Genomic DNA, 16,135 nt, shown 5'->3' with positions numbered 1-16,135 from the left:
ATTTCAACAAGGGGAAATATGTTTTCAGCAGTTTTTTTTTATTCTAAAAAGCACACTCTTGAATACATTTAAAATACAGTTGTTAAAAAATCCCAAACACTTGTTATTTCAAGACATTTGCTATAACTTTTATGTGCTTCGTAATAAACTATGGCAGTGTAAGTAGAGTCTTGCTGCATAAGATAAATGGTAAGGTAAAGGTAAAGGGACCCCTGACCATTAGGTCCAGTCGTGACCGACTCTGGGGTTGCGGCGCTCATCTCACTTTATTGGCTGAGGGAACCGGCGTACAGCTTCCGGGTCATGTGGCCAGCATGACTAAGCCGCTTCTGGCGAACCAGAGCAGCGTACGGAAACGCCGTTTACCTTCCCGCCGGAGCGGTACCTATTTATCTACTTGCACTTTGACGTGCTTTTGAACTGCTAGGTTGGCAGGAGCTGGGACCATGCAACGGGAGCTCACCCCGTCGCTGGGATTCGAACCGCCGACCTTCTGATCGGCAAGTCCTAGGCTCTGTGGTTTAACCCACAGCGCCACCCGCGTCCCAAGATCAATAGTAAACTCTGCCAAATCCAGGATTCCATTTTTCTCAACGGTCAGCCAAATGTCCACAAACAGGACATGAATGGAAGGGCATTAGATTGCAGATGATTCATATGTTTCTTCATCATTGCATGAAGCCTGGAATGGTTGAAAGCGCAGTGGTTTGACAAGTGGTCTTTCTGTGTTTCCAGAAATAACTGAAAAGGACCTGACTGTGGGCAGTAGCCAACTAATGAATCCAAGGATTTCTACTTGTGTAGCTGGACTCCCCCCTTCTCTCCCTGTGTGTGTCCTGAGCCCTCCCCAAAATCTGCTTCAGGGGGTTGGGAGAACCCCTAGAACAGATTTAGGTGAGTGTAGGGGGAGGAGAAAACTCAGCACTAGTTTAGCTGCAAACATATATTTTGAACCCTCTGGAGTGGCATATAACAACAGGAACAACTGGCCTATGGGCTAATCTCCCCACGAGCATGGCAGCATCAAAGTAGAGCTGAGTCATGAAAAAAGCAGTAGGGGAGAAAGCATTCTCAAACAACAGCTCCCATCATCCTTGACTATTGGTCATGTTGGCTAGGACTGATGGGAGTTGGAATCCAGCAATATGTTGAGGAAGCCTGCCTGCGTAAGAACATAAACGTTGGATTGCTTGATCAGCAATGAGATGATCCATCTCATTCAGCACTAATTAGGACTGCCATGTGTTGTGCTTTACAGAGAACAGGACTCTGTTTGAAGAAGGTCTCTTTGTGAAGGGGTGTCCAGTTCAAAGAACCCTAAGAAGTGAGAATAGGGGCCTTGAAGTTGCCCATCAACTCCTAGCGCTTGGGCAGACTGAGGAGCCCCAACAAAACCTGGTGGGCATCAGGTCGGGGAAGGCTGTTCTTATGAGTAAGGAAAGGTTGTTTCTCACTTTATATCAAAGAATCCAGTTTCTGTTAAAAGGGCAGACCTAAAAGTCCAATTCAGAGTGCTCACTGGCAGCATCTCTCATAAAGCTCAACAAGCTGGAGGTGCCATTTATTTGTAACTGTGTGTACTCACCGTTGTAGCTGATTCTCCAGCGAGCCATTCTGGTCAGCAGCAGTATAAATTGATTTCCCAGTTCGCACATAGCTTTGGAATAAATGCTGCTGGAACCCAGGTATACCCAGCTCCTGTTCTGCAGCGGCTGCCCAGCAGAAAAACTAATTAATTGTTGTGGCCATGGCAAACAGTGCACGCTGCTCAGGATGTTAAGATCTCTGACTGGGGGGGAAATGCTCCCCAATCTGTACTTTTAGGATATGCTGCCATTGGGCTTGCATAAACATTTGTGACAAATAATTTTTAAATATATATTTTTTTAAAAAAGTCAGAGGCATTTCTATGTAAAGCCCCCATTCTTAATTTTGATTTTAAATGTCTCGGCTGAACAGCAGGTGCTCCAGACAGCCACCACACCTCATTTTATTCCTCTAGTACTGAACTATACAGTAGTTATTTCTCATATAAGCCTGTTCCAGATACAGAAAGCTCAAGATAAATGCTCACTTTCCAGTGAGAGCCTCCATATTAACATGCTGCCATGTTGCTCCGCGTCATGTTGGTACTAGATACTTTCATGTAAAACAACCACCACCACCAGAAATATTGATGACTAGCTTGATTTGAAATGAGCATTTAATCTCCACAATGCATTTAAAGGAAATTGGTCATGAATTACTTCTGAACATCATAATCTCCCAAAACAAAAGCCCGCCTATCGTAGAAATGTGAGCCAAGTTTGCGCTTTGTATCTAATGCAGTTTCACCCACACACATTAGTGTGGGAGTGACTGATTGCTTCGGGTTCCATTTGCGGTGCCTCAAGAAACAAGTTAATGATAAAATAAAATGGAATCTCAGTGTTGATGAAATCCTGGACTGAAAGATAGAGGCAACAGAGGCCTGATCCTTATGCTTTACTTTTCTGGTGGTGGTGGCGGCTGGATGCAGTGGTGCACTGGAAGAATCCTGGAAAGGCAGAGGCCTTGTGAGTGGGTGTTCCCATGCCCAAGAGAGAGGTCAACTGCCTGTTCTGGATAGAGTGGAACGCCCTCTGCAGGAGCAGGTGCACAGTCTGAGAATGCTTCTTGTTCTATCACTTAGAGGTTCAAGTGATGTCTGTGTCCAGGAGTGCTTTTTGCCAGCTCTGGCTGGTAAGACAGCTGTGACTGACAGCTGGACTATGACAGCTTGACCACAGTGGTCCATGCATTGGTAACTTTATGGTTTGGTTAATGCAGACCCTCCAAGTGTCCCGATTTTCCAGGGACAGTCCTGGATTTTCAGAAGCCGTCCCGGTTTCTTATTTGATCCTGGAAATCCACTCCACTTCCCAGTGGGGAGGAGTTGTGGTGGACTGCGTGGTCACCCACTCCCCTCCGGGGGCGGGGGACTTACCGTAGTCCCCTGCTTTTACTTAAGACAGAGAAATGTTGGAGAGTATGGAGTTATGCAACCCCCAAGCCAAGGAGATAAGTAACTAAACAACCTTCAGAAGACATCTGAAGGCAGCCCTGTATAGGGAGCGTTTTTTATGTTTCATGTTTTCTTCTGTTTCTATATATGTTGGAAGCTGCCCAGAGTGGCTGGGCCAATACAATCAGATGGACGGGGTACAAATAATAAAATTCTTATTCTTATTATGGAATAGGACATATTTCATTAGAGAAATGATGGTGGGTATGTTAGTGTGGTTTATAGCTGGGAAGCTTCAGCTAATGAAGACTGCTCACAGGAGCAGATTACTGGCAACATGTTACCCCACTGCTGAGAAAGCTGCACTGGTTGCTGATTTGCTGCCATGCCTGCTTCAAGTTTCTTATGTTAATTCGCAAAGCCCTGAACAACTTGTGCCCAACAACTTGGAGAACTGTCTGATCCCTTATGGTCCACTTTGATCACTGAGATCCTCTGAGAGGGTACTTCTGGTGGTTTTCCACACCCCTGAGGTTCAGTTGGCCTTCACTGTAGACGGAGCCTTTAGTGTGGTAGGCCCTACCTTGCGGAACTCCCTACCACAAGGAGTTTGTCAGAAACCATCCCTCCCTTCCTTCAGATGTCTTTTGAAAACTTCTTTGTTTAGACAGGCCTTTCCAGCATGAATTGTCTTCTTTAATCCAATCAGTATTGATGCTTGCCATGATGTTTTTAGAGATAATTTTTACATATTCTATTCTGCTTTGCTTTATTTATGAAAGTACAGATTATAAATTCATTTGTAAATAATTGAGTACTACAAGCTATTTTGAGCATTATTCTTTGATATTCTTTTGCAAGGAATTCATCTTTTGCAAGGAATTGAACTCCCTTGATATTAATATCAGGCAATCCCTTTTTGTACACAGTTTTAGAACCTGCTAAAGCCAGCTGGATAGAGCGTGATGCCGATAACACCAAGGTTACAGGTTCGATCTCCATAAGGGACAGCTGCATATTCCTGCATTGCAGAGGGTTGGACTAGATTATCCTTGGGATCCCTTTCAACTCTATGACTCTATGATATGCCAGTGTGGGGTGGAGCCAGAGTATCTAATGTGAATTTCACCTATGTACAGTAAGCTACTCACACTCCTTTTTATCAGGACAAGGAAAAGGCCTTGTCAGAGTTCAATGACACATTCTGGCCAGGCAGGGCCAGTGAGGTCTGTGGCCTGGGGACAGTTCTGAGGGCCAGATACAAAGGATTGAAGGGCCACACCTGCCCCCTGGGACTGAGGTTCCCCGCCCTTGAATGACAGTCTTACAGCTGCACTTCAGCTTTTCATAAAGTTGCCTTTTCATTCCGAGCGATGCCACAGACTGCTACTGCTTGTCCAGTTGCTCCTACATTTCTGTCAAAGTGAATATATTTCACAGTTCATCAAGGGTTAACTATTCAGTTGGCTGGAGAAGGACGAGGGGCAAAACAACTCCATATGTGGACCATGAAGGAAGAGGTGAAATTATATGTACTGTTCCCTACAGCTCCTCGGTTATATTATTCTCCACAGCCCTTCCCCAAATTTATTGAGCTATTTCACTTGGCACATAAAAATCCCTCTTTCGGCTGTGCGCTGAGGTCTGCAAATAAAATAGAGCCTGAATCGGAAGAGGAAAGCACTTGGTTCCCCCCTCCCTCAAAAAAAAAAAAAAAACACAAAACAACGGTGCAGGCATAGCAATGCTGCACATAGAATAAGTTTGTGAATATTTTCTAAAGGCAGGACCATGCTTGGGGCTATATCTGAACTCATCATTGCCAACCGCCCAGCTGACAGACCTGCTGGAGTATTCATGGGGTGCCCAAAAGCCACCATAACAGTGTGACTGCCAATCTATCATTCTACTAACTGAAAGTTGCAGTTTTACTGCCATGCAGTGGATTAATTTAGCTCTGTAAAGGGGAGAGCCTGTGGTTCTTCTGTCGTGGGCAGTGAAAGGATTGAGCCAACATTTAAGCATCCTGCCTTGGTCCTCTGTCAAAAGAAAACAGCAGGGGAAGGTGAGGTGGGCCTCTGCTTCCCCTGGAGAAAGAGTGATTTAGGAGTAGATTTGTTACCTTTTATATACGTACTCATGAGTATCAGACGCCATTCTCTTTGGTTCCGATCCTGCCTAAGACCAGGCCTTTGGTGAAATGAATGAGAGACTTGTTTCACTAAGGGGCTGAGGTTTCTGATCCCAGCGACAGTAGGTTTGAGATATTTGTGACACTCTTGATCCTTGGAGAAAACACTTCTCGCTGTGCTGCCATACAGGTGTGAGCAATTGACCCTGGACAGCCATTCTTTATTGGTTTTTATTTTGTCAGATGCTCTTTCACTTTAGCTATTACAAGGAGTAATCGCTTCAGACAGGCAGGACTGAGATGATTGGCTGTTGCCTCTTTTTTCCAGAGTATCACAATCATGCACTGGTTGGAATTGGCTTTGCAGCACAACAGCTGTCTTATGTTTTCTGAAATAAAAAATCTGAATGTTTCAGTTTCTTTAAACACAATACTTATTCCATTCATAAAATTAAGATTCAGCTTTCATTTATGTGTAACTTTCATTTTTTAAATTAATTTGATATTAATGTAAAAAATACTGAGCTATATAGACCATTGGTGCAACTCGATATAAGGCAACTTCCTATGTTCCTAATTTTGGTGAGTGTAACTAACAAAGTGATCTGTGTGTGAATTCAGGAGATCACTACCATTGATGTTTAGTGAGCAAATTAATATTCTGTTGGGTAACACACACAAAGCAAGTCTTCATTTCCATCCTAATCACTACTGGGATTTTTATCTGGAGAACTAAACTTAGTTTGAATTTCTACTGATCCACTAATGTTGCTTCAGTGATAATATTTAATAATTTATTTTTATTTCTGTTTATATTGATTTAAGAGTTTTCTTATTCTAGAGTTATTAAAACATTCCAGATTAGGCAGGCTGATGGGAGTTCAAAGGTGAACCATAAATAGCTTGTTGGATTTTTTAAAAAAGAATAAAATTACAGAAATCTCTGTGTTCACAAGCCTGTTACCTGCAATTATCCTGTCTTTGATTCAGCAGTGAGGGAATGAATTGTACGGAACTATATGCACAGAATTCTAGCTAGCACCTTCTTTTGTTTCCTTTGTCTTGAGTGACCCAGAGTGAAATGAGCTGATGGTTTTCTTCTTCTTTGTGATGAGTCGTGTGCTTCAGAGACAATATTAGTGACCAGTAGGGGTTGAGCCAAAACTTAGTGGTACAACAGAGGCTAGGTTGGGAAAGGTTTCTGCCTGCCAGAATAGATTATTGGCATTGCTGAATCAAGGACCTGACTAAGTATAAGGCAACTTCATAGGTTCCTAAAAGACTATGTGAATTTTGAGAAAGCCATTAGTTAAAATACAAAGAATCAAGAAACAACCTTCCCAGTACTAAACTTGCATATACACTGGCTCTATTCACACATTACACTAAACAGTGGTTTCATGGTATGTCCATGAGCTGGAACAAGTCCGAACAAGTTTTGTGTTCATGTGCTCCCCCCTCAGCCTCCCACATGATTGAAAGGAGGACTTTGGAACCACGTACTTTGTGGTTCAACTTTCATTGTGTCCAATCCTGGGATCATGGTTTAGCATTAACTTTGGTTTATTGAAAGAAAGTCAGGTTCAAACTTTGAAGTTTGAAGCTGGCTTGTTTAAATTAAACATAGTATATAAACCACAGTCCACAGTTTGAATGAAATTGCAAGCTGTATTGAAGGGAGACTGAAAATAAATTTGTCTGAAGTTGTCATCTAGAGTGGCTGGGGCAACCTGGTCAGGTGGGTGGAGTATAAGTAATATATCACCACCACCACCACCACCCTCTCCACTACAGTGGTACCTCGGGTTAAGAACTTAATTCGTTCCAGAGGTCCGTTCTTAACCTGAAACTTCTTAACCTGAAGCACCACTTTAGCTAATGGGGCCTCCCGCTGCTGCCATGCCGCCGGAGCACGATTTCTGTTCTCATCCTGAAGTAAAGTTCTTAACCCGAGGTACTATTTCTGGGTTAGCGGAGTCTGTAACCTGAAACGTCTGTAAGCTGAAGTGTCTATAACCCGAGGTACCACTGTATGTGGGAAGAGAAGGTACAAGGAGGAACAGGTGAGCCTAGGGCTTGCTTGACCTTATTCCCATTTGTACATGTTCCACTAAACTGTGTTCAGCTTGACATGTTGACGTGGCTATTGAGTATATACATAAGTGTATGGTTCAAATTTCATCCCAGCCATGAACTCACTGAGTAGTCTTTGGCAAGCTCCTTTCTTTCAGCCTCCATCTGCAATAGGGAGATGAAGACAGTACCAGTCTACATATTTGTTGAAGGGACTTCTCAGTTAAAGAAATGTGAAGCACATGTCATATAAATTAGTGCTGTGCCTAAACCTGTTCTCCAGTTTCTCAAAAGTTTTCTTCTCCAGCCAAGGAGGATTCTGGTTCCCTGTCTTATTTTCATGGTACATTAGACTTAAAAAACAAACAAACAAAAAACTTGGTGTGGAATGTAGCTTACCTTATGCTTGTGAGATGGCTGGCAGTGGTGTATAACCTTCACCCTGACTAAACATTTATCTGACATTTTTCAGCCTCCCTGGCTGTCCCTTTTTCCTGATCTGAAAAAAAATTCTACAGTTTAGTGTGAGGTGTGAAAACATGAGTTGCCATATGAAATATTCCTGGTCTTTTAAGTGAAATACTCCAAGATGAGAGGTAATACACTTTCCAAAAGATATCCTTGGCTTTTGGATGAGAGAGGAATGTAGGGAAATGCTTGTTGTGTCATGTTAGTGGAATGTTTGTGAAGCAAACTGAGTCATATAGCCTTTTATTTTTCTTTGGAATTTCACTCTCACAATATGTTGCAAGGGAAATTAAAAGGTGTTGGAAATCATCTACAAAACTCCCCTAATACGAGTGTGTAATGCCAGTGGTGAAGTTGGAAACTGAACCAAATAAAGCCATGTATGTTCTGGTACACTTGCTTGAGAGCCAGCCTCATTACACTTGATGGGATTTACTTCTGTATAAACATACATTGTGCTGCATGGCTCCAGCCCTACGTATGCTTCCTTGGGCTCATGCCCACTGCGCAAATTGGCTCATCCTTCAGAGTAAACATTCGTGGACTTGAGCTGCCCAATTTGCCCGCCTTCCTCCTAGAGCGCAGGTTGACAAATTATGCTGTGTCTGATGATCGTTAGGTGGCAGATGGCAGGTGATCAAGATTTCATTATCAAACACCGATTTTCTTCTAAAGGTGAAAAGATGACCAGCTGTTCTCTACTGCAGTGCCTAAGGGAGCTAATAGCTCTGGTTTAGCCAGTTACAAAATATAATAACAAACGTCCCTTAATTAATTTACATACAGCATTCAGCTTGGATTATTGCCATTCTGATATCATTTCAAACGAACTGAGGTGAAACTAATTATGGCCCGCGTAATGCAAATAATGACATTTCCTATGTACTATGAGCAATTGACTGAGGAACATTCTTATTTGTTCGTTCTTCCTCTTGAAGGAAGCATTGCCCATTATATTAAAAGGTGACAGATATAAAGACCAGATTGCATCAGCCTGTCTTCTAAAATGCCATTGTGATAATTTACTTAGGAGATTTACAGCTGCTGCTTCTCAATTGCTCTTACTGGAGAGTTTGCTACGTCTTAAGATTCTCAGAGTCAGTACTATGGGATGCTGGCCACAGCAGTATTTGCCAAGCTACCAGGGCCGAGCTAGATGCGATTTGAAATGCTACAGACATCATCAAGAAACTAAAGCTTTCCTATGTATACTTCATGTAGATTATATACTTGCTATCCAGTTGTGGCAGCTAGCTTGTGTGACAGCCATTTCACTAACAGGGACCATTCTTAGCACAACACAACAGATAAATTTGCTTGCGCAAAATATTGTACAACTCTTAGTGGAGCTGCTATAGGTGACAGTTAAGATTTGTGCATTACCTCCTCTGCTACAGCTTGCACCCCCTGCCAATGAGAGAGCTAAAATCTCAAGATGCTTCAAATTTTCCTTCCTGTATTGTCATGTGTATTAGTGAAAGACCTTGATGCCTTATCATGACTTCTTACAGTTTATATAATTGGGTGCCTTTAGATAGTATTTTTTAGTCATTAGTGAATTAACTATGATCAGAGAGCTCTTCAGACTGTTTCTACATTTTATTCTAATCAAGAAGATATAGACGTATAATTAGTCTTTAATTATTGAGAATTTATGTGATATATTGTCCCCTCTACAACCCCTGATGAAGGCTTAAAGTAACTGCAGACTGAAACATGTTTTTCTTTTGTTTTACTAATATATTTCATTTTCTTTTGTTTTACTAATATATTTCATTTGCAGTATCTTGAGATTTTCTCTCTCTCTCGGTCATTTTGCACACATAACATTTCCCCCTCTATTTTTGGAATCATTAGCACAGCAACATCAACTCTCAAACTTCTTGTGCTAGCATTATGTTGGATCTCATCCTATGAGCTTAACAGGAAAATTCATGGGGGTCTTTCCCACTATTGGAGAGGAGAAATCAGTATAAGCTATGCAGGACGGTGGCAGGCAATCAGGCAGGGCAGGATGATAAGGCAATGATAAGGCTGAGGCTTGTTGGAAATGCTACCATGCCCTTTAGTTTCGTATCAAGCCATGAGTGTGGCTGATGTTCATGCAGTGCAGCCCTAATCAGGTTGACTCAGAAGCCAGTCCCATTACAGTGGTACCTCGGGTTACATACGCTTCAGGTTACATACGCTTCAGGTTACAGACTCTGCTAACCCAGAAATATTACATTGGGTTAAGAACTTTGCTTCAGGATGAGAACAGAAATTGTGCAGTGGCAGCGCAGCAGCAGCAGGAGGCCCCATTAACTAAAGTGGTGCTTCAGGTTAAGAACAGTTTCAGGTTAAGAACGGACCTCTGGAACGAATTAAGTATGTAATCAGAGGTACCACTGTATGTGAAATGGGCCTTACTCCCAAGTAGGTATGTGCAGAGTCACGGCCTACGGCTGTGATCTTAAAGACCACTAAAGTATAACACAAAATCATTCGCTCACAATTAGGTAGTTATGCTGTCATCAGTTGATCTCCTGCAAAACCAAGAGCTATTGTCAGGTGTATAAATAGCCACTCCCTTGATCATTCTGCATTGAATATTAACAGCTAGGATGGTAACCAGGTCTCATAATTGAGATAAGGCTTCGCAACAAAACTGTGATCATTAATTTTTCTTTTCTGATTTCTCCGGGTTTTGAAGTTCTGTCAAAGCTTTGTCCCAGATTATTGCCTGAGGCACCACTCAGGGAAATGATAGCTCACTGAACTACAAAAAAACAGACACCAGAGTAGTTTTTTACAACCTCTTTGCCAGTTCCTTTGCTGCATGAGAGACAAAAGTAAAACATGGTATACTTTCCCATAACAGTAGACATGGGAATTGGAATTCAAAAATATGAAGCAAAAGCTTTAAACTTTCATTGCAATTTGCAAGCAGAGATAAGCATAAACTAATAACTTGCTTACTTTTATGCTTATTCCAATGAGGATAAGAAAGACCTAGAGCTTAAACAAATGCATCCCATAAACTTTCCTCAGGAATCTCTCTTGTAAAACTTGAATATTCAGCACCAGTATTTTAGACCCACTGATATTTAATATAACATTTTTCCATTTCACTGTAATAAGTGTTTAGGATTTGACAATCTCTGATGGGTGGCCTGCAGTGGTAGATAGTATTTCACAGTATTTGATAGTTTTTACTAAGTTTATGTTGGGGGAAGTGGGGGACAGTTGCTACATTTTGTGGGCAAAATCTGGCCTAAGGAAAATTGCTAGAAGACACCATGATTAAGCTGGGAGTGTTGCTGTTTCTGTCTTGGTCAACACTAAATCAAGACAATGCATTGCTCCGGCTAATAGTGAACTTAAGTAGTGAGTGCAGATGGGTATACAACTAAAACAGGGGACTCAGCTACATTAGCAAAACAACAACCACCACAGCACTTGGTTATAAACATGCAACACCAGATGGCTCTAGAGAGCAAAAAAATTCTTCGTGATTTCCCATAGCATTTTCTTTCTTTTGTTATAACGACTTAATTTCTGACTTACTTATAGCGGTCCCCCCCCCCCCCCGTGTGTAGATCCACCCCAGGTTTCTGAAAAGCAAAAAAGGAGAGATGCCTGCATGCTTGGTAAGTGGAAAACACTACTTGAAGGGTTTGGCTGGCTTGTCCCTGGAAGCACTCTTGTCAAAAAGGACTAAATACACTTGTTTGATGTTGGTTTGATGGCCAAATGAATGGAATGATGGAAAGATTACACTGTAAAAGGAGAGGAAGGAAAAGCAGAATGAAATATTTGTGTATGTGAGAGCTGGACCATAAAGAAGGCTGATCGCCGAAGAATTGATGCTTTTGAATTATGGTGCTGGAGGAGACTCTTGAGAGTCCCATGGACTGCAAGAAGATCAAACCTATCCATTCTTAAGGAAATCAGCCCTGAGTGCTCACTGGAAGGACAGATCCTGAAGCTGAGATTCCAATACTTTGGCCACCTCATGAGAAGAGAAGACTCCCTGGAAAAGACCCTGATGTTGGGAAAGATGGAGGGCACAAGGAGAAGAGGACGACAGAGGACGAGATGGTTGGACAGTGTTCTCGAGGCTACCAGTATGAGTCTGACCAAACTGCGGGAGGCAGTGCAAGACAGGAGTGCCTGGCGTGCTCTGGTCCATGGGGTCATGAAGAGTCGGACACGACTAAGTGACTAAACAACAACAACAACAAGGGCCCAGTGCTTCCTGTTGATCTGGATGGTATTGTGTTTTGTTTCATACGTTTGCTTGGTTAGGAGAAGTGTGGGAAGCTGTATGCACATATGCTTTCATTGCATTTGGGGCACATGAGGATGTCTCCAGTCTAGAATAGAAATTAGAATACCCCTTCAAGCAAACAAAATGACTTGCTAAAATGGCCATCTTGAAATACGTATGAAAGTAGAAGGCAAATGAAAATGATAGAAGGGAAACCACATGTCATCTTAAATTATGTATGCATACCAAAGCAAGTTAATGAATTACCATTAATTCTAGTTCATTTAAATTAGATTTTTGATGCTGTTATGTACTGAGTTGAATAGGATCCAAAATGCAGCAGTCTGATTGGTCCTAGAACAATAGGATTCAGAATGCAGCAGTCTGATTGGTCCTAGAACAATGCAGCAGTATGATTGGTCCGCAGGAGCCACCCAATCCAGCTCCAGGTGGAAGTGAATCCGCAACCTGATTGGCCTACAGGTGAATCCCAGAATTAGCCAATCACGTGCGGCCCATTGTGTAAATAATGTATATAAAGCAGATATTTTGGGGGAACATTCATTCCTCCTCACCACTATGAGCTGAATGAAGAGCATGAAATCCACTCTCAACTCCGAGTATATTTCAGATGCCATGTGTCTATTAAAAATACACACAGTAGTAGCAGCAGCCATTAACAACAGCAACAACAAATAAAGCACCAGAGAGCCATTCTTTTCCTTGGAGGTTTTTAAGCAGAGGTTGGATGGCCACCTGTCATGGATGCTTTAGCTGAGATTTCTGCATTGCAGGGGGCTGGACTAGATGACCCTTGGGGTCCCTTTCATATCTACAATTCTATGAGTCTATGGTTCTAGGAAAAACATCAGCCAGGAACACTATCATTAGCAGCTGGGAAAGATTGGCAGAACAGTTTTCAGGGTGCATAAACAACATGATATTGTTTCAGATCACCTACAAGACCACTTACTAGAACACGAACACACACACACACACACACACACACACACACACACACAACCCCCAGTAACTTAATATATTGAAATCTTTCTTTCTTTTTTTATTTAGGACAGGTGTGGGGAGCTCCAGACCTACAACTCCCATCAATCCTGGCTGTTGGCCATGCTTGCTGGGGCTGTTGAGTTGTAGTACAGCAACATCTGGAAGAGCAAAGGTTTCTGTACCAAGTTCAGGGCATAGGAGAACCTATTTCTACAAATGGGCTAGCCTCCACTCAAAGGGCTTTGCTTGATTTACTAGATCTGGTACCATTGCCGAACACTCGGCTTGGTGTGACTTTGGGCAGTGTTGGTGCACCTGTTTGAGAGAGGAAGGGGAGGGGAAGCAGGATTCCATCTCCCTCGCTCTCCTCCACCTCCAACAGGTGATTGGCGCTGTCATCTTTGACAGTGCCAACCATCTGCTCTGCACAGAGCACAGCGCTGCATGCAAGGTTATCTGGACAGGAGCCAATGAAGATGATGGATATGATCCATGTTGCCAAGTTTTGTCTGCTTTCTCGAATATGGGGTCAGAAGGGGGAAAGCCTGAGGGAGAAGCAGTCCATTTAAAGCTTGCATATTCATCTCTGCTAATTACTTATACATTTGGGGGATAGGAATTATTTTTAGATGAAAGAAAAAGTGTTGTCCTTCTAGATCTAGCTATATATCTATAAAGAAAGATGATGATGATAATGTGTGGTGAAACAGATATTATTTGGCATTTTATCCTCCCTTCTTCACCTGCAACCTCAATGCCTGTTACTATAACTTCCTTATTTCAAACTACATGGCCTCCATGCTGTGAAAGAAAAATTGCTATGTGTAGGGGTGCCTTTTTGCTGTAATTGTCTACTGAGACCTTGAAAGCTTCAGAATAGAAGACATTGCAGTGGTAATGGATCAGAGAGAGGGGCGGGGGGAGGGAGGAATTGGTTGCAGGCCTAAAATTCTTACTCAGAGGAAATGATGTAGAAGACTCCTCTTTACTTATGAGTAGGAAAGAAAGGTATATTACATTTCACAAAAAAGTGAGTCACAATGATTAAATATTTTGCATATATTAGGGTTGCCATATTTCAAAAAGTAAAAACCTGGACACCCCAAATAAATTATTATTATTACTGTAATTTCATTACAGCCTGGCATACAACTGCCAGCATCTTGACATGCTGTTGGTGCTCTGCCTCCATCTGTGGGAACGTTAGAAGTTGCTTTCTACTGAGCCAAACCATTGGTCCATCAAGCTCAGGGTTTCCCAAGCTTGGGTCTCCAGCTATTTTTGGACTACAACTCCCATCATCCCTAGCTAGCAGGACCAGTGGTCAGGGATGATGGGAACTGTAGTCCAGCTGGACACCCAAGTTTGGGAAACACTGGTCTAGCTCAACATTGTCTATGCTGAGCATCAGTGGCTCTCCGTGATTTCAGACAGGAGACATTCTAAGTCTGACTTGGAGATACTTGGAACCAGTCCTTTTTTCTGGAGGGTCGCAGAGGGACGCATGCCCCTAAACATTTTGTGAATCTAAGTTTGGCCTCATTGGCCTCAGTATATGTAGGAAAATGAGAGTACCCCTAAACATATTTTTTTTTAGAAAAAAAGCACTGATTGGAAACAAACCTTTCTTTTCTGCATGGAAAGCACAGAGCCCTTTACCACAGAGCTATGGACCTTCTACATTCAACCTGGCTGTTCTTGGGTCTGTTAAAACACCAGCTGCATATTATGCGTCCATGTTCTTTGTGTGAGACGGCAGTGGGAGTGGGGCACGATAAGCATCTCATTTCTGCAGAGGTTAATATGAGAAGCAGCTCTGATTAAAGAGTAATGTGACCCTCCGAAGTTCACGCCACTGGTCTCTCACTGGTCCTGTAGGGAGTGCCAGCAAAGGATTAGAGAATTAGCTGCATTCCTAGTGTCTAGTTTCTTTAGCCGAGAATCTAATAATGCAAAATGAACTGGCTGCGGTAGACATCACAGGCTGATGTGCTCCCAAAGGTACTGTGCTCAGCAAAGGCTATCAGGATTTTAAACAGCTGCACGGGCGAGATACTGCTTTACAGAACCTGTAAACACATTACTGCAGCTGTCCCTCACGGTATTCTTTGCTCTCACCCTCCATTCCAAGCTCAGCTGTTCTGCGCATTTAGATAAAGCCATGCTGCAGGCGACTGTGGCAGGTAGCGGGACCCTGAAATTAAGGTGATGCCTAACACACACTGTTATTTGCATATCCCACACTGCGCTGCTAAGTCATCCCCATGGTGAAATTCTCGTTGGCCCCGTTCTCCTCCTTTGTTATAGAAAAGTAACTATTAAAATGAGTTCCATTTCTCTCTGCACCCAATCGTTCCGAGTTTGTACCACGGGCTTATTAGAGGCAATATTCACAGATGGATTGCTGGCTTTACTTAGAGACCTGCAAGCACTTGTCCTGAATCTTCAATGAGAACAAGCATTTTCTCTTTCTTTCCGTGTGTACTTTTGTTTGGTTTGTTTTGTTTTGACCATTTTTCCCCTCCAATCTTTTTCAAACACTTGAGTTAAATAGTTGTTGCCAGGGCTCCAGGCAGCGTGAGTCAAATTCACTGCACTTTTCAATTACCCAGGTTTCTCTTGCGACGCACATTCCGGGATAAGAATGCAAAATGGTGCAGAACCTTGTCTGAAGAAATATTTCTTTCATTTGTCAAGACATCATTAATGAATGGAATCCACTACCATGAAATGTTGTGATGTCCACTAGCTCGAGTGCTGCTGCTGCTGCTGCTGCTGCTGCTTCTTCTTCTTCTTCTTCTTCTTCTTCTTCTTCTTCTTCTTCTTCTTCTTCTTCTCCTTCTCCTCCTCCTCCTCCTCCTCCTACTCCTCCTCCTCCTCCTTCTTCAAAATGGTGTTAGTTCAGGGATGGGGAAGCTGTGGCCCCTCCAGATGTTATTGGACCCCAACTCCCATCAGCCCCAGCCAGTATGGCCAATGGTCAGGGAGGATCTGTAGTCTAGCCCCATCTAGGGGGCCACAGCTTTCCCATCAGGTCTATGGATGCCCACAAGTCATTGAAACTAGGTGGAACCTTCATGTTCCAAATGAGGAAGGGAACAAAACAACGTTACTCCGTCCTGCCCAACAGGTCTGTATTCATTTGTGGTGCTGGCTCAGGAACCTCTAGAAAACAGAAAGTTCTGGGTCCATTCTGTAAATCTTAATACCCCATGTCCTGCTTTAA

General features: G+C 42.7%; 1 protein-coding gene across 1 annotated transcript in view; it reads left to right on the top strand.

Annotated features, from left to right (window-relative positions):
• The window catches only part of LOC310746584 (uncharacterized protein), a gene marked incomplete at its 3' end in the record, with an annotated part of 191,676 nt that overhangs the window by 69,233 nt on the left and 106,308 nt on the right, over positions 1 to 16,135 (top strand). The gene's annotated exons all lie outside the window — the stretch shown is intronic.

Source organism: Podarcis filfolensis (assembly GCF_964270895.1).
Source record: "Podarcis filfolensis genome assembly, chromosome: 1".
NCBI lineage: Eukaryota > Metazoa > Chordata > Lepidosauria > Squamata > Lacertidae > Podarcis > Podarcis filfolensis.
Note: the sequence above shows the minus strand (reverse complement) of the source record. Positions and strands in the feature narration are given on the sequence as shown.